The 22,662-nt window shown below is 47.7% G+C and overlaps 15 non-coding genes across 15 annotated transcripts; all 15 read right to left on the reverse strand.

The window, feature by feature from the left end:
* Window positions 1-579: 579 nt before the first annotated feature.
* Window positions 580-770, reverse strand: LOC142692911 (U2 spliceosomal RNA). Its single transcript, XR_012861305.1, has one exon. It is a non-coding gene; the product is annotated as a U2 spliceosomal RNA (small nuclear RNA).
* A 1,292-nt stretch (window positions 771-2,062) lies between these two features.
* Window positions 2,063-2,253, reverse strand: LOC142692868 (U2 spliceosomal RNA). The gene has a single exon (XR_012861267.1). It is a non-coding gene; the product is annotated as a U2 spliceosomal RNA (small nuclear RNA).
* A 1,296-nt stretch (window positions 2,254-3,549) lies between these two features.
* Window positions 3,550-3,740, reverse strand: LOC142692869 (U2 spliceosomal RNA). Its single transcript, XR_012861268.1, has one exon. It is a non-coding gene; the product is annotated as a U2 spliceosomal RNA (small nuclear RNA).
* Window positions 3,741-5,033: 1,293 nt separating this feature from the next.
* On the reverse strand, window positions 5,034-5,224 carry LOC142692870 (U2 spliceosomal RNA). The gene has a single exon (XR_012861269.1). It is a non-coding gene; the product is annotated as a U2 spliceosomal RNA (small nuclear RNA).
* A 1,292-nt stretch (window positions 5,225-6,516) lies between these two features.
* On the reverse strand, window positions 6,517-6,707 carry LOC142692871 (U2 spliceosomal RNA). Its single transcript, XR_012861270.1, has one exon. It is a non-coding gene; the product is annotated as a U2 spliceosomal RNA (small nuclear RNA).
* Window positions 6,708-7,999: 1,292 nt separating this feature from the next.
* On the reverse strand, window positions 8,000-8,194 carry LOC142692928 (U2 spliceosomal RNA). The gene has a single exon (XR_012861321.1). It is a non-coding gene; the product is annotated as a U2 spliceosomal RNA (small nuclear RNA).
* Window positions 8,195-9,497: 1,303 nt separating this feature from the next.
* LOC142692874 (U2 spliceosomal RNA) lies at window positions 9,498-9,688 on the reverse strand. Its single transcript, XR_012861272.1, has one exon. It is a non-coding gene; the product is annotated as a U2 spliceosomal RNA (small nuclear RNA).
* Window positions 9,689-10,988: 1,300 nt separating this feature from the next.
* On the reverse strand, window positions 10,989-11,179 carry LOC142692875 (U2 spliceosomal RNA). The gene has a single exon (XR_012861273.1). It is a non-coding gene; the product is annotated as a U2 spliceosomal RNA (small nuclear RNA).
* Window positions 11,180-12,471: 1,292 nt separating this feature from the next.
* LOC142692876 (U2 spliceosomal RNA) lies at window positions 12,472-12,662 on the reverse strand. The gene has a single exon (XR_012861274.1). It is a non-coding gene; the product is annotated as a U2 spliceosomal RNA (small nuclear RNA).
* Window positions 12,663-13,966: 1,304 nt separating this feature from the next.
* Window positions 13,967-14,157, reverse strand: LOC142692877 (U2 spliceosomal RNA). Its single transcript, XR_012861275.1, has one exon. It is a non-coding gene; the product is annotated as a U2 spliceosomal RNA (small nuclear RNA).
* Window positions 14,158-15,437: 1,280 nt separating this feature from the next.
* Window positions 15,438-15,628, reverse strand: LOC142692878 (U2 spliceosomal RNA). The gene has a single exon (XR_012861276.1). It is a non-coding gene; the product is annotated as a U2 spliceosomal RNA (small nuclear RNA).
* Window positions 15,629-16,920: 1,292 nt separating this feature from the next.
* Window positions 16,921-17,111, reverse strand: LOC142692879 (U2 spliceosomal RNA). The gene has a single exon (XR_012861277.1). It is a non-coding gene; the product is annotated as a U2 spliceosomal RNA (small nuclear RNA).
* A 1,284-nt stretch (window positions 17,112-18,395) lies between these two features.
* On the reverse strand, window positions 18,396-18,586 carry LOC142692880 (U2 spliceosomal RNA). The gene has a single exon (XR_012861278.1). It is a non-coding gene; the product is annotated as a U2 spliceosomal RNA (small nuclear RNA).
* Window positions 18,587-19,874: 1,288 nt separating this feature from the next.
* On the reverse strand, window positions 19,875-20,065 carry LOC142692881 (U2 spliceosomal RNA). Its single transcript, XR_012861279.1, has one exon. It is a non-coding gene; the product is annotated as a U2 spliceosomal RNA (small nuclear RNA).
* A 1,272-nt stretch (window positions 20,066-21,337) lies between these two features.
* On the reverse strand, window positions 21,338-21,528 carry LOC142692882 (U2 spliceosomal RNA). The gene has a single exon (XR_012861280.1). It is a non-coding gene; the product is annotated as a U2 spliceosomal RNA (small nuclear RNA).
* Window positions 21,529-22,662: the final 1,134 nt, after the last annotated feature.

The following is a 22,662-nucleotide window of genomic DNA, read 5'->3' on the forward strand; positions in this document are numbered from 1 at the left end:
TGTTATTCTTCTAGGTAACATAGTAACAAATCCAAATTGCTGCTCTCTTTGTAGGCAAGCAAGGCTTTGTTGCAACTGCAATTCTTACTTCTTCTTGAAATGTAGGGACGACAGTACATTCCATCACATCCATCTAGTGTACACAGGTAGGTCCATTGTGGCGGGCAGGCGAGCGGGCGGGCTGCTTTATTGGCTGTTTGCTGTTCCCCTACTCCACTCCACTATTTGACTGTTGTGCTGCATCAATCAATCAATCAATCAATCAATCAATCAATCAATCAGTGGCTGGCTCAGGTGCAGCTCTTTAACTTACCTAAAAGGGAGGGCGGAGAGAAGACAAGGAAGGTGAATGAGGTGTTCCAATGTGAAATGCCGGAAACACAGAAACACAGACGACACACAACAAGAGGTGGCAATCTATTCATTAATTGCATTTAATCAATGAGCTCATTATCACTCATGCATTGTCCAACAGGTGTTGAAATAATGGGATTAAAAGGGGAGATCCCTTCAGAAAGACAGAAACAATAGCAAAGACAAAAAACACTTTTGGAATCTGCTTTTAGTCAACACATAAGGAAAGGGTGCACCGGTCCTGGAAATACTGCAATACCAGGTCAATGCGTGGAGTGGACAGAGCAAGCTCTATTTCCATCTCCCTGTTCTAAAAATCCATTTAATATATGGTCCCCAGATAGGGGACGTATCAGATATTAAACTGATAAGAACAGATACTACACTTGATCTTAGCCAAAAGGCAGAGAAGCGATAACCCGAACGGGCCGCGCGTTGCCCGAGCCTGCCCGATACTGCTGTTCAGCCCTTGCAGCGATTCAGCCTACTTCTAGGCAATTCCATGGGGCCCTGCAGGCTCACACACTCACAGCTACACGGGAGGTGAATAAAGGCCGGAGAGGAAGCCAGACAGGATTTGCTTCTTTTGCTTGCACCACAATGCAGTGCTGAAAGAGGAGGAATCTACATAAAAACGCCTTCCTGGCAACGCCCAAATGCCCTGCTGCCATGCAGATAAACACTGGCAGCGGCAGCAAGTGCATGCCCACAGCCACCCCTTGTTCCTTCACACCTTGTATCAGCTGTAATCCAGTCCAGTCCAGTGCTGCCTGCTGAGCAGCACTGACCAACACTGCCTGGGCCCAGGCTTTTATCTCTGAGGCCCCATTATGATGTCAGAAAGCTGGCTCTGGAATCCTGAGGGCTCCACTATGACACGTGCAAAGTTCCGTCTGAACTTTATATAAGACGGTGAGGCTCAGTCAGTCACTCAGTGTTGCCTGAGAGGGCAACACTGCAACAGCCGGCCGCCAGGCTGTCTTTTTTTTGCACAGCTAGTTGCCTCCAGGAGGCCACAAGAGGGAGACAAGGGACTGCAAAATGGAAAATAGGCATCCACCAACTTTACAGACAACTTCTCCTTGCTCCTACAACCTCCATCCTTGCACAGTTTGTTATTCTTCTAGGTAACATAGTAACAAATCCAAATTGCTGCTCTCTTTGTAGGCAAGCAAGGCTTTGTTGCAACTGCAATTCTTACTTCTTCTTGAAATGTAGGGACGACAGTACATTCCATCACATCCATCTAGTGTACACAGGTAGGTCCATTGTGGCGGGCAGGCGAGCGGGCGGGCTGCTTTATTGGCTGTTTGCTGTTCCCCTACTCCACTCCACTATTTGACTGTTGTGCTGCATCAATCAATCAATCAATCAATCAATCAATCAATCAATCAATCAATCAATCAATCAGTGGCTGGCTCAGGTGCAGCTCTTTAACTTACCTAAAAGGGAGGGCGGAGAGAAGACAAGGAAGGTGAATGAGGTGTTCCAATGTGAAATGCCGGAAACACAGAAACACAGACGACACACAACAAGAGGTGGCAATCTATTCATTAATTGCATTTAATCAATGAGCTCATTATCACTCATGCATTGTCCAACAGGTGTTGAAATAATGGGATTAAAAGGGGAGATCCCTTCAGAAAGACAGAAACAATAGCAAAGACAAAAAACACTTTTGGAATCTGCTTTTAGTCAACACATAAGGAAAGGGTGCACCGGTCCTGGAAATACTGCAATACCAGGTCAATGCGTGGAGTGGACAGAGCAAGCTCTATTTCCATCTCCCTGTTCTAAAAATCCATTTAATATATGGTCCCCAGATAGGGGACGTATCAGATATTAAACTGATAAGAACAGATACTACACTTGATCTTAGCCAAAAGGCCGAGAAGCGATAACCCGAACGGGCCGCGCGTTGCCCGAGCCTGCCCGATACTGCTGTTCAGCCCTTGCAGCGATTCAGCCTACTTCTAGGCAATTCCATGGGGCCCTGCAGGCTCACACACTCACAGCTACACGGGAGGTGAATAAAGGCCGGAGAGGAAGCCAGACAGGATTTGCTTCTTTTGCTTGCACCACAATGCAGTGCTGAAAGAGGAGGAATCTACATAAAAACGCCTTCCTGGCAACGCCCAAATGCCCTGCTGCCATGCAGATAAACACTGGCAGCGGCAGCAAGTGCATGCCCACAGCCACCCCTTGTTCCTTCACACCTTGTATCAGCTGTAATCCAGTCCAGTCCAGTGCTGCCTGCTGAGCAGCACTGACCAACACTGCCTGGGCCCAGGCTTTTATCTCTGAGGCCCCATTATGATGTCAGAAAGCTGGCTCTGGAATCCTGAGGGCTCCACTATGACACGTGCAAAGTTCCGTCTGAACTTTATATAAGACGGTGAGGCTCAGTCAGTCACTCAGTGTTGCCTGAGAGGGCAACACTGCAACAGCCGGCCGCCAGGCTGTCTTTTTTTTGCACAGCTAGTTGCCTCCAGGAGGCCACAAGAGGGAGACAAGGGACTGCAAAATGGAAAATAGGCATCCACCAACTTTACAGACAACTTCTCCTTGCTCCTACAACCTCCATCCTTGCACAGTTTGTTATTCTTCTAGGTAACATAGTAACAAATCCAAATTGCTGCTCTCTTTGTAGGCAAGCAAGGCTTTGTTGCAACTGCAATTCTTACTTCTTCTTGAAATGTAGGGACGACAGTACATTCCATCACATCCATCTAGTGTACACAGGTAGGTCCATTGTGGCGGGCAGGCGAGCGGGCGGGCTGCTTTATTGGCTGTTTGCTGTTCCCCTACTCCACTCCACTATTTGACTGTTGTGCTGCATCAATCAATCAATCAATCAATCAATCAATCAATCAATCAATCAATCAATCAATCAATCAGTGGCTGGCTCAGGTGCAGCTCTTTAACTTACCTAAAAGGGAGGGCGGAGAGAAGACAAGGAAGGTGAATGAGGTGTTCCAATGTGAAATGCCGGAAACACAGAAACACAGACGACACACAACAAGAGGTGGCAATCTATTCATTAATTGCATTTAATCAATGAGCTCATTATCACTCATGCATTGTCCAACAGGTGTTGAAATAATGGGATTAAAAGGGGAGATCCCTTCAGAAAGACAGAAACAATAGCAAAGACAAAAAACACTTTTGGAATCTGCTTTTAGTCAACACATAAGGAAAGGGTGCACCGGTCCTGGAAATACTGCAATACCAGGTCAATGCGTGGAGTGGACAGAGCAAGCTCTATTTCCATCTCCCTGTTCTAAAAATCCATTTAATATATGGTCCCCAGATAGGGGACGTATCAGATATTAAACTGATAAGAACAGATACTACACTTGATCTTAGCCAAAAGGCCGAGAAGCGATAACCCGAACGGGCCGCGCGTTGCCCGAGCCTGCCCGATACTGCTGTTCAGCCCTTGCAGCGATTCAGCCTACTTCTAGGCAATTCCATGGGGCCCTGCAGGCTCACACACTCACAGCTACACGGGAGGTGAATAAAGGCCGGAGAGGAAGCCAGACAGGATTTGCTTCTTTTGCTTGCACCACAATGCAGTGCTGAAAGAGGAGGAATCTACATAAAAACGCCTTCCTGGCAACGCCCAAATGCCCTGCTGCCATGCAGATAAACACTGGCAGCGGCAGCAAGTGCATGCCCACAGCCACCCCTTGTTCCTTCACACCTTGTATCAGCTGTAATCCAGTCCAGTCCAGTGCTGCCTGCTGAGCAGCACTGACCAACACTGCCTGGGCCCAGGCTTTTATCTCTGAGGCCCCATTATGATGTCAGAAAGCTGGCTCTGGAATCCTGAGGGCTCCACTATGACACGTGCAAAGTTCCGTCTGAACTTTATATAAGACGGTGAGGCTCAGTCAGTCACTCAGTGTTGCCTGAGAGGGCAACACTGCAACAGCCGGCCGCCAGGCTGTCTTTTTTTTGCACAGCTAGTTGCCTCCAGGAGGCCACAAGAGGGAGACAAGGGACTGCAAAATGGAAAATAGGCATCCACCAACTTTACAGACAACTTCTCCTTGCTCCTACAACCTCCATCCTTGCACAGTTTGTTATTCTTCTAGGTAACATAGTAACAAATCCAAATTGCTGCTCTCTTTGTAGGCAAGCAAGGCTTTGTTGCAACTGCAATTCTTACTTCTTCTTGAAATGTAGGGACGACAGTACATTCCATCACATCCATCTAGTGTACACAGGTAGGTCCATTGTGGCGGGCAGGCGAGCGGGCGGGCTGCTTTATTGGCTGTTTGCTGTTCCCCTACTCCACTCCACTATTTGACTGTTGTGCTGCAATCAATCAATCAATCAATCAATCAATCAATCAATCAATCAATCAATCAATCAATCAGTGGCTGGCTCAGGTGCAGCTCTTTAACTTACCTAAAAGGGAGGGCGGAGAGAAGACAAGGAAGGTGAATGAGGTGTTCCAATGTGAAATGCCGGAAACACAGAAACACAGACGACACACAACAAGAGGTGGCAATCTATTCATTAATTGCATTTAATCAATGAGCTCATTATCACTCATGCATTGTCCAACAGGTGTTGAAATAATGGGATTAAAAGGGGAGATCCCTTCAGAAAGACAGAAACAATAGCAAAGACAAAAAACACTTTTGGAATCTGCTTTTAGTCAACACATAAGGAAAGGGTGCACCGGTCCTGGAAATACTGCAATACCAGGTCAATGCGTGGAGTGGACAGAGCAAGCTCTATTTCCATCTCCCTGTTCTAAAAATCCATTTAATATATGGTCCCCAGATAGGGGACGTATCAGATATTAAACTGATAAGAACAGATACTACACTTGATCTTAGCCAAAAGGCCGAGAAGCGATAACCCGAACGGGCCGCGCGTTGCCCGAGCCTGCCCGATACTGCTGTTCAGCCCTTGCAGCGATTCAGCCTACTTCTAGGCAATTCCATGGGGCCCTGCAGGCTCACACACTCACAGCTACACGGGAGGTGAATAAAGGCCGGAGAGGAAGCCAGACAGGATTTGCTTCTTTTGCTTGCACCACAATGCAGTGCTGAAAGAGGAGGAATCTACATAAAAACGCCTTCCTGGCAACGCCCAAATGCCCTGCTGCCATGCAGATAAACACTGGCAGCAGCAGCAAGTGCATGCCCACAGCCACCCCTTGTTCCTTCACACCTTGTATCAGCTGTAATCCAGTCCAGTCCAGTGCTGCCTGCTGAGCAGCACTGACCAACACTGCCTGGGCCCAGGCTTTTATCTCTGAGGCCCCATTATGATGTCAGAAAGCTGGCTCTGGAATCCTGAGGGCTCCACTATGACACGTGCAAAGTTCCGTCTGAACTTTATATAAGACGGTGAGGCTCAGTCAGTCACTCAGTGTTGCCTGAGAGGGCAACACTGCAACAGCCGGCCGCCAGGCTGTCTTTTTTTTGCACAGCTAGTTGCCTCCAGGAGGCCACAAGAGGGAGACAAGGGACTGCAAAATGGAAAATAGGCATCCACCAACTTTACAGACAACTTCTCCTTGCTCCTACAACCTCCATCCTTGCACAGTTTGTTATTCTTCTAGGTAACATAGTAACAAATCCAAATTGCTGCTCTCTTTGTAGGCAAGCAAGGCTTTGTTGCAACTGCAATTCTTACTTCTTCTTGAAATGTAGGGACGACAGTACATTCCATCACATCCATCTAGTGTACACAGGTAGGTCCATTGTGGCGGGCAGGCGAGCGGGCGGGCTGCTTTATTGGCTGTTTGCTGTTCCCCTACTCCACTCCACTATTTGACTGTTGTGCTGCATCAATCAATCAATCAATCAATCAATCAATCAATCAATCAATCAATCAATCAATCAGTGGCTGGCTCAGGTGCAGCTCTTTAACTTACCTAAAAGGGAGGGCGGAGAGAAGACAAGGAAGGTGAATGAGGTGTTCCAATGTGAAATGCCGGAAACACAGAAACACAGACGACACACAACAAGAGGTGGCAATCTATTCATTAATTGCATTTAATCAATGAGCTCATTATCACTCATGCATTGTCCAACAGGTGTTGAAATAATGGGATTAAAAGGGGAGATCCCTTCAGAAAGACAGAAACAATAGCAAAGACAAAAAACACTTTTGGAATCTGCTTTTAGTCAACACATAAGGAAAGGGTGCACCGGTCCTGGAAATACTGCAATACCAGGTCAATGCGTGGAGTGGACAGAGCAAGCTCTATTTCCATCTCCCTGTTCTAAAAATCCATTTAATATATGGTCCCCAGATAGGGGACGTATCAGATATTAAACTGATAAGAACAGATACTACACTTGATCTTAGCCAAAAGGCCGAGAAGCGATAACCCGAACGGGCCGCGCGTTGCCCGAGCCTGCCCGATACTGCTGTTCAGCCCTTGCAGCGATTCAGCCTACTTCTAGGCAATTCCATGGGGCCCTGCAGGCTCACACACTCACAGCTACACGGGAGGTGAATAAAGGCCGGAGAGGAAGCCAGACAGGATTTGCTTCTTTTGCTTGCACCACAATGCAGTGCTGAAAGAGGAGGAATCTACATAAAAACGCCTTCCTGGCAACGCCCAAATGCCCTGCTGCCATGCAGATAAACACTGGCAGCGGCAGCAAGTGCATGCCCACAGCCACCCCTTGTTCCTTCACACCTTGTATCAGCTGTAATCCAGTCCAGTCCAGTGCTGCCTGCTGAGCAGCACTGACCAACACTGCCTGGGCCCAGGCTTTTATCTCTGAGGCCCCATTATGATGTCAGAAAGCTGGCTCTGGAATCCTGAGGGCTCCACTATGACACGTGCAAAGTTCCGTCTGAACTTTATATAAGACGGTGAGGCTCAGTCAGTCACTCAGTGTTGCCTGAGAGGGCAACACTGCAACAGCCGGCCGCCAGGCTGTCTTTTTTTTGCACAGCTAGTTGCCTCCAGGAGGCCACAAGAGGGAGACAAGGGACTGCAAAATGGAAAATAGGCATCCACCAACTTTACAGACAACTTCTCCTTGCTCCTACAACCTCCATCCTTGCACAGTTTGTTATTCTTCTAGGTAACATAGTAACAAATCCAAATTGCTGCTCTCTTTGTAGGCAAGCAAGGCTTTGTTGCAACTGCAATTCTTACTTCTTCTTGAAATGTAGGGACGACAGTACATTCCATCACATCCATCTAGTGTACACAGGTAGGTCCATTGTGGCGGGCAGGCGAGCGGGCGGGCTGCTTTATTGGCTGTTTGCTGTTCCCCTACTCCACTCCACTATTTGACTGTTGTGCTGCATCAATCAATCAATCAATCAATCAATCAATCAATCAATCAATCAATCAATCAATCAGTGGCTGGCTCAGGTGCAGCTCTTTAACTTACCTAAAAGGGAGGGCGGAGAGAAGACAAGGAAGGTGAATGAGGTGTTCCAATGTGAAATGCCGGAAACACAGAAACACAGACGACACACAACAAGAGGTGGCAATCTATTCATTAATTGCATTTAATCAATGAGCTCATTATCACTCATGCATTGTCCAACAGGTGTTGAAATAATGGGATTAAAAGGGGAGATCCCTTCAGAAAGACAGAAACAATAGCAAAGACAAAAAACACTTTTGGAATCTGCTTTTAGTCAACACATAAGGAAAGGGTGCACCGGTCCTGGAAATACTGACTGCAATACCAGGTCAATGCGTGGAGTGGACAGAGCAAGCTCTATTTCCATCTCTCTGTTCTAAAAATCCATTTAATATATGGTCCCCAGATAGGGGACGTATCAGATATTAAACTGATAAGAACAGATACTACACTTGATCTTAGCCAAAAGGCCGAGAAGCGATAACCCGAACGGGCCGCGCGTTGCCCGAGCCTGCCCGATACTGCTGTTCAGCCCTTGCAGCGATTCAGCCTACTTCTAGGCAATTCCATGGGGCCCTGCAGGCTCACACACTCACAGCTACACGGGAGGTGAATAAAGGCCGGAGAGGAAGCCAGACAGGATTTGCTTCTTTTGCTTGCACCACAATGCAGTGCTGAAAGAGGAGGAATCTACATAAAAACGCCTTCCTGGCAACGCCCAAATGCCCTGCTGCCATGCAGATAAACACTGGCAGTGGCAGCAAGTGCATGCCCACAGCCACCCCTTGTTCCTTCACACCTTGTATCAGCTGTAATCCAGTCCAGTCCAGTGCTGCCTGCTGAGCAGCACTGACCAACACTGCCTGGGCCCAGGCTTTTATCTCTGAGGCCCCATTATGATGTCAGAAAGCTGGCTCTGGAATCCTGAGGGCTCACTATGACACGTGCAAAGTTCCGTCTGAACTTTATATAAGACGGTGAGGCTCAGTCAGTCACTCAGTGTTGCCTGAGAGGGCAACACTGCAACAGCCGGCCGCCAGGCTGTCTTTTTTTTGCACAGCTAGTTGCCTCCAGGAGGCCACAAGAGGGAGACAAGGGACTGCAAAATGGAAAATAGGCATCCACCAACTTTACAGACAACTTCTCCTTGCTCCTACAACCTCCATCCTTGCACAGTTTGTTATTCTTCTAGGTAACATAGTAACAAATCCAAATTGCTGCTCTCTTTGTAGGCAAGCAAGGCATTGTTGCAACTGCAATTCTTACTTCTTCTTGAAATGTAGGGACGACAGTACATTCCATCACATCCATCTAGTGTACACAGGTAGGTCCATTGTGGCGGGCAGGCGAGCGGGCGGGCTGCTTTATTGGCTGTTTGCTGTTCCCCTACTCCACTCCACTATTTGACTGTTGTGCTGCATCAATCAATCAATCAATCAATCAATCAATCAATCAATCAATCAATCAATCAATCAATCAATCAATCAGTGGCTGGCTCAGGTGCAGCTCTTTAACTTACCTAAAAGGGAGGGCGGAGAGAAGACAAGGAAGGTGAATGAGGTGTTCCAATGTGAAATGCCGGAAACACAGAAACACAGACGACACACAACAAGAGGTGGCAATCTATTCATTAATTGCATTTAATCAATGAGCTCATTATCACTCATGCCTTGTCCAACAGGTGTTGAAATAATGGGATTAAAAGGGGAGATCCCTTCAGAAAGACAGAAACAATAGCAAAGACAAAAAACACTTTTGGAATCTGCTTTTAGTCAACACATAAGGAAAGGGTGCACCGGTCCTGGAAATACTGCAATACCAGGTCAATGCGTGGAGTGGACAGAGCAAGCTCTATTTCCATCTCCCTGTTCTAAAAATCCATTTAATATATGGTCCCCAGATAGGGGACGTATCAGATATTAAACTGATAAGAACAGATACTACACTTGATCTTAGCCAAAAGGCCGAGAAGCGATAACCCGAACGGGCCGCGCGTTGCCCGAGCCTGCCCGATACTGCTGTTCAGCCCTTGCAGCGATTCAGCCTACTTCTAGGCAATTCCATGGGGCCCTGCAGGCTCACACACTCACAGCTACACGGGAGGTGAATAAAGGCCGGAGAGGAAGCCAGACAGGATTTGCTTCTTTTGCTTGCACCACAATGCAGTGCTGAAAGAGGAGGAATCTACATAAAAACGCCTTCCTGGCAACGCCCAAATGCCCTGCTGCCATTCAGATAAACACTGGCAGCGGCAGCAAGTGCATGCCCACAGCCACCCCTTGTTCCTTCACACCTTGTATCAGCTGTAATCCAGTCCAGTCCAGTGCTGCCTGCTGAGCAGCACTGACCAACACTGCCTGGGCCCAGGCTTTTATCTCTGAGGCCCCATTATGATGTCAGAAAGCTGGCTCTGGAATCCTGAGGGCTCCACTATGACACGTGCAAAGTTCCGTCTGAACTTTATATAAGACGGTGAGGCTCAGTCAGTCACTCAGTGTTGCCTGAGAGGGCAACACTGCAACAGCCGGCCGCCAGGCTGTCTTTTTTTTGCACAGCTAGTTGCCTCCAGGAGGCCACAAGAGGGAGACAAGGGACTGCAAAATGGAAAATAGGCATCCACCAACTTTACAGACAACTTCTCCTTGCTCCTACAACCTCCATCCTTGCACAGTTTGTTATTCTTCTAGGTAACATAGTAACAAATCCAAATTGCTGCTCTCTTTGTAGGCAAGCAAGGCTTTGTTGCAACTGCAATTCTTACTTCTTCTTGAAATGTAGGGACGACAGTACATTCCATCACATCCATCTAGTGTACACAGGTAGGTCCATTGTGGCGGGCAGGCGAGCGGGCGGGCTGCTTTATTGGCTGTTTGCTGTTCCCCTACTCCACTCCACTATTTGACTGTTGTGCTGCATCAATCAATCAATCAATCAATCAATCAATCAATCAATCAATCAATCAATCAATCAATCAATCAGTGGCTGGCTCAGGTGCAGCTCTTTAACTTACCTAAAAGGGAGGGCGGAGAGAAGACAAGGAAGGTGAATGAGGTGTTCCAATGTGAAATGCCGGAAACACAGAAACACAGACGACACACAACAAGAGGTGGCAATCTATTCATTAATTGCATTTAATCAATGAGCTCATTATCACTCATGCATTGTCCAACAGGTGTTGAAATAATGGGATTAAAAGGGGAGATCCCTTCAGAAAGACAGAAACAATAGCAAAGACAAAAAACACTTTTGGAATCTGCTTTTAGTCAACACATAAGGAAAGGGTGCACCGGTCCTGGAAATACTGCAATACCAGGTCAATGCGTGGAGTGGACAGAGCAAGCTCTATTTCCATCTCCCTGTTCTAAAAATCCATTTAATATATGGTCCCCAGATAGGGGACGTATCAGATATTAAACTGATAAGAACAGATACTACACTTGATCTTAGCCAAAAGGCCGAGAAGCGATAACCCGAACGGGCCGCGCGTTGCCCGAGCCTGCCCGATACTGCTGTTCAGCCCTTGCAGCGATTCAGCCTACTTCTAGGCAATTCCATGGGGCCCTGCAGGCTCACACACTCACAGCTACACGGGAGGTGAATAAAGGCCGGAGAGGAAGCCAGACAGGATTTGCTTCTTTTGCTTGCACCACAATGCAGTGCTGAAAGAGGAGGAATCTACATAAAAACGCCTTCCTGGCAACGCCCAAATGCCCTGCTGCCATGCAGATAAACACTGGCAGCGGCAGCAAGTGCATGCCCACAGCCACCCCTTGTTCCTTTACACCTTGTATCAGCTGTAATCCAGTCCAGTCCAGTGCTGCCTGCTGAGCAGCACTGACCAACACTGCCTGGGCCCAGGCTTTTATCTCTGAGGCCCCATTATGATGTCAGAAAGCTGGCTCTGGAATCCTGAGGGCTCCACTATGACACGTGCAAAGTTCCGTCTGAACTTTATATAAGACGGTGAGGCTCAGTCAGTCACTCAGTGTTGCCTGAGAGGGCAACACTGCAACAGCCGGCCGCCAGGCTGTCTTTTTTTTGCACAGCTAGTTGCCTCCAGGAGGCCACAAGAGGGAGACAAGGGACTGCAAAATGGAAAATAGGCATCCACCAACTTTACAGACAACTTCTCCTTGCTCCTACAACCTCCATCCTTGCACAGTTTGTTATTCTTCTAGGTAACATAGTAACAAATCCAAATTGCTGCTCCCTTTGTAGGCAAGCAAGGCTTTGTTGCAACTGCAATTCTTACTTCTTCTTGAAATGTACGGACGACAGTACATTCCATCACATCCATCTAGTGTACACAGGTAGGTCCATTGTGGCGGGCAGGCGAGCGGGCGGGCTGCTTTATTGGCTGTTTGCTGTTCCCCTACTCCACTCCACTATTTGACTGTTGTGCTGCATCAATCAATCAATCAATCAATCAATCAATCAATCAATCAATCAATCAATCAATCAGTGGCTGGCTCAGGTGCAGCTCTTTAACTTACCTAAAAGGGAGGGCGGAGAGAAGACAAGGAAGGTGAATGAGGTGTTCCAATGTGAAATGCCGGAAACACAGAAACACAGACGACACACAACAAGAGGTGGCAATCTATTCATTAATTGCATTTAATCAATGAGCTCATTATCACTCATGCATTGTCCAACAGGTGTTGAAATAATGGGATTAAAAGGGGAGATCCCTTCAGAAAGACAGAAACAATAGCAAAGACAAAAAACACTTTTGGAATCTGCTTTTAGTCAACACATAAGGAAAGGGTGCACCGGTCCTGGAAATACTGCAATACCAGGTCAATGCGTGGAGTGGACAGAGCAAGCTCTATTTCCATCTCCCTGTTCTAAAAATCCATTTAATATATGGTCCCCAGATAGGGGACGTATCAGATATTAAACTGATAAGAACAGATACTACACTTGATCTTAGCCAAAAGGCCGAGAAGCGATAACCCGAACGGGCCGCGCGTTGCCCGAGCCTGCCCGATACTGCTGTTCAGCCCTTGCAGCGATTCAGCCTACTTCTAGGCAATTCCATGGGGCCCTGCAGGCTCACACACTCACAGCTACACGGGAGGTGAATAAAGGCCGGAGAGGAAGCCAGACAGGATTTGCTTCTTTTGCTTGCACCACAATGCAGTGCTGAAAGAGGAGGAATCTACATAAAAACGCCTTCCTGGCAACGCCCAAATGCCCTGCTGCCATGCAGATAAACACTGGCAGCGGCAGCAAGTGCATGCCCACAGCCACCCCTTGTTCCTTCACACCTTGTATCAGCTGTAATCCAGTCCAGTCCAGTGCTGCCTGCTGAGCAGCACTGACCAACACTGCCTGGGCCCAGGCTTTTATCTCTGAGGCCCCATTATGATGTCAGAAAGCTGGCTCTGGAATCCTGAGGGCTCCACTATGACACGTGCAAAGTTCCGTCTGAACTTTATATAAGACGGTGAGGCTCAGTCAGTCACTCAGTGTTGCCTGAGAGGGCAACACTGCAACAGCCGGCCGCCAGGCTGTGTTTTTTTTGCACAGCTAGTTGCCTCCAGGAGGCCACAAGAGGGAGACAAGGGACTGCAAAATGGAAAATAGGCATCCACCAACTTTACAGACAACTTCTCCTTGCTCCTACAACCTCCATCCTTGCACAGTTTGTTATTCTTCTAGGTAACATAGTAACAAATCCAAATTGCTGCTCTCTTTGTAGGCAAGCAAGGCTTTGTTGCAACTGCAATTCTTACTTCTTCTTGAAATGTAGGGACGACAGTACATTCCATCACATCCATCTAGTGTACACAGGTAGGTCCATTGTGGCGGGCAGGCGAGCGGGCGGGCTGCTTTATTGGCTGTTTGCTGTTCCCCTACTCCACTCCACTATTTGACTGTTGTGCTGCATCAATCAATCAATCAATCAATCAATCAATCAATCAATCAATCAATCAATCAATCAATCAATCAATCAGTGGCTGGCTCAGGTGCAGCTCTTTAACTTACCTAAAAGGGAGGGCGGAGAGAAGACAAGGAAGGTGAATGAGGTGTTCCAATGTGAAATGCCGGAAACACAGAAACACAGACGACACACAACAAGAGGTGGCAATCTATTCATTAATTGCATTTAATCAATGAGCTCATTATCACTCATGCATTGTCCAACAGGTGTTGAAATAATGGGATTAAAAGGGGAGATCCCTTCAGAAAGACAGAAACAATAGCAAAGACAAAAAACACTTTTGGAATCTGCTTTTAGTCAACACATAAGGAAAGGGTGCACCGGTCCTGGAAATACTGCAATACCAGGTCAATGCGTGGAGTGGACAGAGCAAGCTCTATTTCCATCTCCCTGTTCTAAAAATCCATTTAATATATGGTCCCCAGATAGGGGACGTATCAGATATTAAACTGATAAGAACAGATACTACACTTGATCTTAGCCAAAAGGCCGAGAAGCGATAACCCGAACGGGCCGCGCGTTGCCCGAGCCTGCCCGATACTGCTGTTCAGCCCTTGCAGCGATTCAGCCTACTTCTAGGCAATTCCATGGGGCCCTGCAGGCTCACACACTCACAGCTACACGGGAGGTGAATAAAGGCCGGAGAGGAAGCCAGACAGGATTTGCTTCTTTTGCTTGCACCACAATGCAGTGCTGAAAGAGGAGGAATCTACATAAAAACGCCTTCCTGGCAACGCCCAAATGCCCTGCTGCCATGCAGATAAACACTGGCAGCGGCAGCAAGTGCATGCCCACAGCCACCCCTTGTTCCTTCACACCTTGTATCAGCTGTAATCCAGTCCAGTCCAGTGCTGCCTGCTGAGCAGCACTGACCAACACTGCCTGGGCCCAGGCTTTTATCTCTGAGGCCCCATTATGATGTCAGAAAGCTGGCTCTGGAATCCTGAGGGCTCCACTATGACACGTGCAAAGTTCCGTCTGAACTTTATATAAGACGGTGAGGCTCAGTCAGTCACTCAGTGTTGCCTGAGAGGGCAACACTGCAACAGCCGGCCGCCAGGCTGTCTTTTTTTTGCACAGCTAGTTGCCTCCAGGAGGCCACAAGAGGGAGACAAGGGACTGCAAAATGGAAAATAGGCATCCACCAACTTTACAGACAACTTCTCCTTGCTCCTACAACCTCCATCCTTGCACAGTTTGTTATTCTTCTAGGTAACATAGTAACAAATCCAAATTGCTGCTCTCTTTGTAGGCAAGCAAGGCTTTGTTGCAACTGCAATTCTTACTTCTTCTTGAAATGTAGGGACGACAGTACATTCCATCACATCCATCTAGTGTACACAGGTAGGTCCATTGTGGCGGGCAGGCGAGCGGGCGGGCTGCTTTATTGGCTGTTTGCTGTTCCCCTACTCCACTCCACTATTTGACTGTTGTGCTGCATCAATCAATCAATCAATCAATCAATCAATCAATCAATCAATCAGTGGCTGGCTCAGGTGCAGCTCTTTAACTTACCTAAAAGGGAGGGCGGAGAGAAGACAAGGAAGGTGAATGAGGTGTTCCAATGTGAAATGCCGGAAACACAGAAACACAGACGACACACAACAAGAGGTGGCAATCTATTCATTAATTGCATTTAATCAATGAGCTCATTATCACTCATGCATTGTCCAACAGGTGTTGAAATAATGGGATTAAAAGGGGAGATCCCTTCAGAAAGACAGAAACAATAGCAAAGACAAAAAACACTTTTGGAATCTGCTTTTAGTCAACACATAAGGAAAGGGTGCACCGGTCCTGGAAATACTGCAATACCAGGTCAATGCGTGGAGTGGACAGAGCAAGCTCTATTTCCATCTCCCTGTTCTAAAAATCCATTTAATATATGGTCCCCAGATAGGGGACGTATCAGATATTAAACTGATAAGAACAGATACTACACTTGATCTTAGCCAAAAGGCCGAGAAGCGATAACCCGAACGGGCCGCGCGTTGCCCGAGCCTGCCCGATACTGCTGTTCAGCCCTTGCAGCGATTCAGCCTACTTCTAGGCAATTCCATGGGGCCCTGCAGGCTCACACACTCACAGCTACACGGGAGGTGAATAAAGGCCGGAGAGGAAGCCAGACAGGATTTGCTTCTTTTGCTTGCACCACAATGCAGTGCTGAAAGAGGAGGAATCTACATAAAAACGCCTTCCTGGCAACGCCCAAATGCCCTGCTGCCATGCAGATAAACACTGGCAGCGGCAGCAAGTGCATGCCCACAGCCACCCCTTGTTCCTTCACACCTTGTATCAGCTGTAATCCAGTCCAGTCCAGTGCTGCCTGCTGAGCAGCACTGACCAACACTGCCTGGGCCCAGGCTTTTATCTCTGAGGCCCCATTATGATGTCAGAAAGCTGGCTCTGGAATCCTGAGGGCTCCACTATGACACGTGCAAAGTTCCGTCTGAACTTTATATAAGACGGTGAGGCTCAGTCAGTCACTCAGTGTTGCCTGAGAGGGCAACACTGCAACAGCCGGCCGCCAGGCTGTCTTTTTTTTGCACAGCTAGTTGCCTCCAGGAGGCCACAAGAGGGAGACAAGGGACTGCAAAATGGAAAATAGGCATCCACCAACTTTACAGACAACTTCTCCTTGCTCCTACAACCTCCATCCTTGCACAGTTTGTTATTCTTCTAGGTAACATAGTAACAAATCCAAATTGCTGCTCTCTTTGTAGGCAAGCAAGGCTTTGTTGCAACTGCAATTCTTACTTCTTCTTGAAATGTAGGGACGACAGTACATTCCATCACATCCATCTAGTGTACACAGGTAGGTCCATTGTGGCGGGCAGGCGAGCGGGCGGGCTGCTTTATTGGCTGTTTGCTGTTCCCCTACTCCACTCCACTATTTGACTGTTGTGCTGCATCAATCAATCAATCAATCAATCAATCAATCAATCAATCAATCAATCAATCAATCAGTGGCTGGCTCAGGTGCAGCTCTTTAACTTACCTAAAAGGGAGGGCGGAGAGAAGACAAGGAAGGTGAATGAGGTGTTCCAATGTGAAATGCCGGAAACACAGAAACACAGACGACACACAACAAGAGGTGGCAATCTATTCATTAATTGCATTTAATCAATGAGCTCATTATCACTCATGCATTGTCCAACAGGTGTTGAAATAATGGGATTAAAAGGGGAGATCCCTTCAGAAAGACAGAAACAATAGCAAAGACAAAAAACACTTTTGGAATCTGCTTTTAGTCAACACATAAGGAAAGGGTGCACCGGTCCTGGAAATACTGCAATACCAGGTCAATGCGTGGAGTGGACAGAGCAAGCTCTATTTCCATCTCCCTGTTCTAAAAATCCATTTAATATATGGTCCCCAGATAGGGGACGTATCAGATATTAAACTGATAAGAACAGATACTACACTTGATCTTAGCCAAAAGGCCGAGAAGCGATAACCCGAACGGGCCGCGCGTTGCCCGAGCCTTCCCGATACTGCTGTTCAGCCCTTGCAGCGATTCAGCCTACTTCTAGGCAATTCCATGGGGCCCTGCAGGCTCACACACTCACAGCTACACGGGAGGTGAATAAAGGCCGGAGAGGAAGCCAGACAGGATTTGCTTCTTTTGCTTGCACCACAATGCAGTGCTGAAAGAGGAGGAATCTACATAAAAACGCCTTCCTGGCAACGCCCAAATGCCCTGCTGCCATGCAGATAAACACTGGCAGCGGCAGCAAGTGCATGCCCACAGCCACCCCTTGTTCCTTCACACCTTGTATCAGCTGTAATCCAGTCCAGTCCAGTGCTGCCTGCTGAGCAGCACTGACCAACACTGCCTGGGCCCAGGCTTTTATCTCTGAGGCCCCATTATGATGTCAGAAAGCTGGCTCTGGAATCCTGAGGGCTCCACTATGACACGTGCAAAGTTCCGTCTGAACTTTATATAAGACGGTGAGGCTCAGTCAGTCACTCAGTGTTGCCTGAGAGGGCAACACTGCAACAGCCGGCCGCCAGGCTGTCTTTTTTTTGCACAGCTAGTTGCCTCCAGGAGGCCACAAGAGGGAGACAAGGGACTGCAAAATGGAAAATAGGCATCCACCAACTTTACAGACAACTTCTCCTTGCTCCTACAACCTCCATCCTTGCACAGTTTGTTATTCTTCTAGGTAACATAGTAACAAATCCAAATTGCTGCTCTCTTTGTAGGCAAGCAAGGCTTTGTTGCAACTGCAATTCTTACTTCTTCTTGAAATGTAGGGACGACAGTACATTCCATCACATCCATCTAGTGTACACAGGTAGGTCCATTGTGGCGGGCAGGCGAGCGGGCGGGCTGCTTTATTGGCTGTTTGCTGTTCCCCTACTCCACTCCACTATTTGACTGTTGTGCTGCATCAATCAATCAATCAATCAATCAATCAATCAATCAATCAATCAATCAGTGGCTGGCTCAGGTGCAGCTCTTTAACTTACCTAAAAGGGAGGGCGGAGAGAAGACAAGGAAGGTGAATGAGGTGTTCCAATGTGAAATGCCGGAAACACAGAAACACAGACGACACACAACAAGAGGTGGCAATCTATTCATTAATTGCATTTAATCAATGAGCTCATTATCACTCATGCATTGTCCAACAGGTGTTGAAATAATGGGATTAAAAGGGGAGATCCCTTCAGAAAGACAGAAACAATAGCAAAGACAAAAAACACTTTTGGAATCTGCTTTTAGTCAACACATAAGGAAAGGGTGCACCGGTCCTGGAAATACTGCAATACCAGGTCAATGCGTGGAGTGGACAGAGCAAGCTCTATTTCCATCTCCCTGTTCTAAAAATCCATTTAATATATGGTCCCCAGATAGGGGACGTATCAGATATTAAACTGATAAGAACAGATACTACACTTGATCTTAGCCAAAAGGCCGAGAAGCGATAACCCGAACGGGCCGCGCGTTGCCCGAGCCTGCCCGATACTGCTGTTCAGCCCTTGCAGCGATTCAGCCTACTTCTAGGCAATTCCATGGGGCCCTACAGGCTCACACACTCACAGCTACACGGGAGGTGAATAAAGGCCGGAGAGGAAGCCAGACAGGATTTGCTTCTTTTGCTTGCACCACAATGCAGTGCTGAAAGAGGAGGAATCTACATAAAAACGCCTTCCTGGCAACGCCCAAATGCCCTGCTGCCATGCAGATAAACACTGGCAGCGGCAGCAAGTGCATGCCCACAGCCACCCCTTGTTCCTTCACACCTTGTATCAGCTGTAATCCAGTCCAGTCCAGTGCTGCCTGCTGAGCAGCACTGACCAACACTGCCTGGGCCCAGGCTTTTATCTCTGAGGCCCCATTATGATGTCAGAAAGCTGGCTCTGGAATCCTGAGGGCTCCACTATGACACGTGCAAAGTTCCGTCTGAACTTTATATAAGACGGTGAGGCTCAGTCAGTCACTCAGTGTTGCCTGAGAGGGCAACACTGCAACAGCCGGCCGCCAGGCTGTCTTTTTTTTGCACAGCTAGTTGCCTCCAGGAGGCCACAAGAGGGAGACAAGGGACTGCAAAATGGAAAATAGGCATCCACCAACTTTACAGACAACTTCTCCTTGCTCCTACAACCTCCATCCTTGCACAGTTTGTTATTCTTCTAGGTAACATAGTAACAAATCCAAATTGCTGCTCTCTTTGTAGGCAAGCAAGGCTTTGTTGCAACTGCAATTCTTACTTCTTCTTGAAATGTAGGGACGACAGTACATTCCATCACATCCATCTAGTGTACACAGGTAGGTCCATTGTGGCGGGCAGGCGAGCGGGCGGGCTGCTTTATTGGCTGTTTGCTGTTCCCCTACTCCACTCCACTATTTGACTGTTGTGCTGCATCAATCAATCAATCAATCAATCAATCAATCAATCAATCAATCAATCAATCAGTGGCTGGCTCAGGTGCAGCTCTTTAACTTACCTAAAAGGGAGGGCGGAGAGAAGACAAGGAAGGTGAATGAGGTGTTCCAATGTGAAATGCCGGAAACACAGAAACACAGACGACACACAACAAGAGGTGGCAATCTATTCATTAATTGCATTTAATCAATGAGCTCATTATCACTCATGCATTGTCCAACAGGTGTTGAAATAATGGGATTAAAAGGGGAGATCCCTTCAGAAAGACAGAAACAATAGCAAAGACAAAAAACACTTTTGGAATCTGCTTTTAGTCAACACATAAGGAAAGGGTGCACCGGTCCTGGAAATACTGCAATACCAGGTCAATGCGTGGAGTGGACAGAGCAAGCTCTATTTCCATCTCCCTGTTCTAAAAATCCATTTAATATATGGTCCCCAGATAGGGGACGTATCAGATATTAAACTGATAAGAACAGATACTACACTTGATCTTAGCCAAAAGGCCGAGAAGCGATAACCCGAACGGGCCGCGCGTTGCCCGAGCCTGCCCGATACTGCTGTTCAGCCCTTGCAGCGATTCAGCCTACTTCTAGGCAATTCCATGGGGCCCTGCAGGCTCACACACTCACAGCTACACGGGAGGTGAATAAAGGCCGGAGAGGAAGCCAGACAGGATTTGCTTCTTTTGCTTGCACCACAATGCAGTGCTGAAAGAGGAGGAATCTACATAAAAACGCCTTCCTGGCAACGCCCAAATGCCCTGCTGCCATGCAGATAAACACTGGCAGCGGCAGCAAGTGCATGCCCACAGCCACCCCTTGTTCCTTCACACCTTGTATCAGCTGTAATCCAGTCCAGTCCAGTGCTGCCTGCTGAGCAGCACTGACCAACACTGCCTGGGCCCAGGCTTTTATCTCTGAGGCCCCATTATGATGTCAGAAAGCTGGCTCTGGAATCCTGAGGGCTCCACTATGACACGTGCAAAGTTCCGTCTGAACTTTATATAAGACGGTGAGGCTCAGTCAGTCACTCAGTGTTGCCTGAGAGGGCAACACTGCAACAGCCGGCCGCCAGGCTGTCTTTTTTTTGCACAGCTAGTTGCCTCCAGGAGGCCACAAGAGGGAGACAAGGGACTGCAAAATGGAAAATAGGCATCCACCAACTTTACAGACAACTTCTCCTTGCTCCTACAACCTCCATCCTTGCACAGTTTGTTATTCTTCTAGGTAACATAGTAACAAATCCAAATTGCTGCTCTCTTTGTAGGCAAGCAAGGCTTTGTTGCAACTGCAATTCTTACTTCTTCTTGAAATGTAGGGACGACAGTACATTCCATCACATCCATCTAGTGTACACAGGTAGGTCCATTGTGGCGGGCAGGCGAGCGGGCGGGCTGCTTTATTGGCTGTTTGCTGTTCCCCTACTCCACTCCACTATTTGACTGTTGTGCTGCATCAATCAATCAATCAATCAATCAATCAATCAATCAGTGGCTGGCTCAGGTGCAGCTCTTTAACTTACCTAAAAGGGAGGGCGGAGAGAAGACAAGGAAGGTGAATGAGGTGTTCCAATGTGAAATGCCGGAAACACAGAAACACAGACGACACACAACAAGAGGTGGCAATCTATTCATTAATTGCATTTAATCAATGAGCTCATTATCACTCATGCATTGTCCAACAGGTGTTGAAATAATGGGATTAAAAGGGGAGATCCCTTCAGAAAGACAGAAACAATAGCAAAGACAAAAAACACTTTTGGAATCTGCTTTTAGTCAACACATAAGGAAAGGGTGCACCGGTCCTGGAAATACTGCAATACCAGGTCAATGCGTGGAGTGGACAGAGCAAGCTCTATTTCCATCTCCCTGTTCTAAAAATCCATTTAATATATGGTCCCCAGATAGGGGACGTATCAGATATTAAACTGATAAGAACAGATACTACACTTGATCTTAGCCAAAAGGCCGAGAAGCGATAACCCGAACGGGCCGCGCGTTGCCCGAGCCTGCCCGATACTGCTGTTCAGCCCTTGCAGCGATTCAGCCTACTTCTAGGCAATTCCATGGGGCCCTGCAGGCTCACACACTCACAGCTACACGGGAGGTGAATAAAGTCCGGAGAGGAAGCCAGACAGGATTTGCTTCTTTTGCTTGCACCACAATGCAGTGCTGAAAGAGGAGGAATCTACATAAAAACGCCTTCCTGGCAACGCCCAAATGCCCTGCTGCCATGCAGATAAACACTGGCAGCGGCAGCAAGTGCATGCCCACAGCCACCCCTTGTTCCTTCACACCTTGTATCAGCTGTAATCCAGTCCAGTCCAGTGCTGCCTGCTGAGCAGCACTGACCAACACTGCCTGGGCCCAGGCTTTTATCTCTGAGGCCCCATTATGATGTCAGAAAGCTGGCTCTGGAATCCTGAGGGCTCCACTATGACACGTGCAAAGTTCCGTCTGAACTTTATATAAGACGGTGAGGCTCAGTCAGTCACTCAGTGTTGCCTGAGAGGGCAACACTGCAACAGCCGGCCGCCAGGCTGTCTTTTTTTTGCACAGCTAGTTGCCTCCAGGAGGCCACAAGAGGGAGACAAGGGACTGCAAAATGGAAAATAGGCATCCACCAACTTTACAGACAACTTCTCCTTGCTCCTACAACCTCCATCCTTGCACAGTTTGTTATTCTTCTAGGTAACATAGTAACAAATCCAAATTGCTGCTCTCTTTGTAGGCAAGCAAGGCTTTGTTGCAACTGCAATTCTTACTTCTTCTTGAAATGTAGGGACGACAGTACATTCCATCACATCCATCTAGTGTACACAGGTAGGTCCATTGTGGCGGGCAGGCGAGCGGGCGGGCTGCTTTATTGGCTGTTTGCTGTTCCCCTACTCCACTCCACTATTTGACTGTTGTGCTGCATCAATCAATCAATCAATCAATCAATCAATCAATCAATCAATCAATCAGTGGCTGGCTCAGGTGCAGCTCTTTAACTTACCTAAAAGGGAGGGCGGAGAGAAGACAAGGAAGGTGAATGAGGTGTTCCAATGTGAAATGCCGGAAACACAGAAACACAGACGACACACAACAAGAGGTGGCAATCTATTCATTAAT

Source organism: Rhinoderma darwinii, assembly GCF_050947455.1.
Source record: "Rhinoderma darwinii isolate aRhiDar2 chromosome 5 unlocalized genomic scaffold, aRhiDar2.hap1 SUPER_5_unloc_40, whole genome shotgun sequence".
Lineage (NCBI taxonomy): Eukaryota > Metazoa > Chordata > Amphibia > Anura > Rhinodermatidae > Rhinoderma > Rhinoderma darwinii.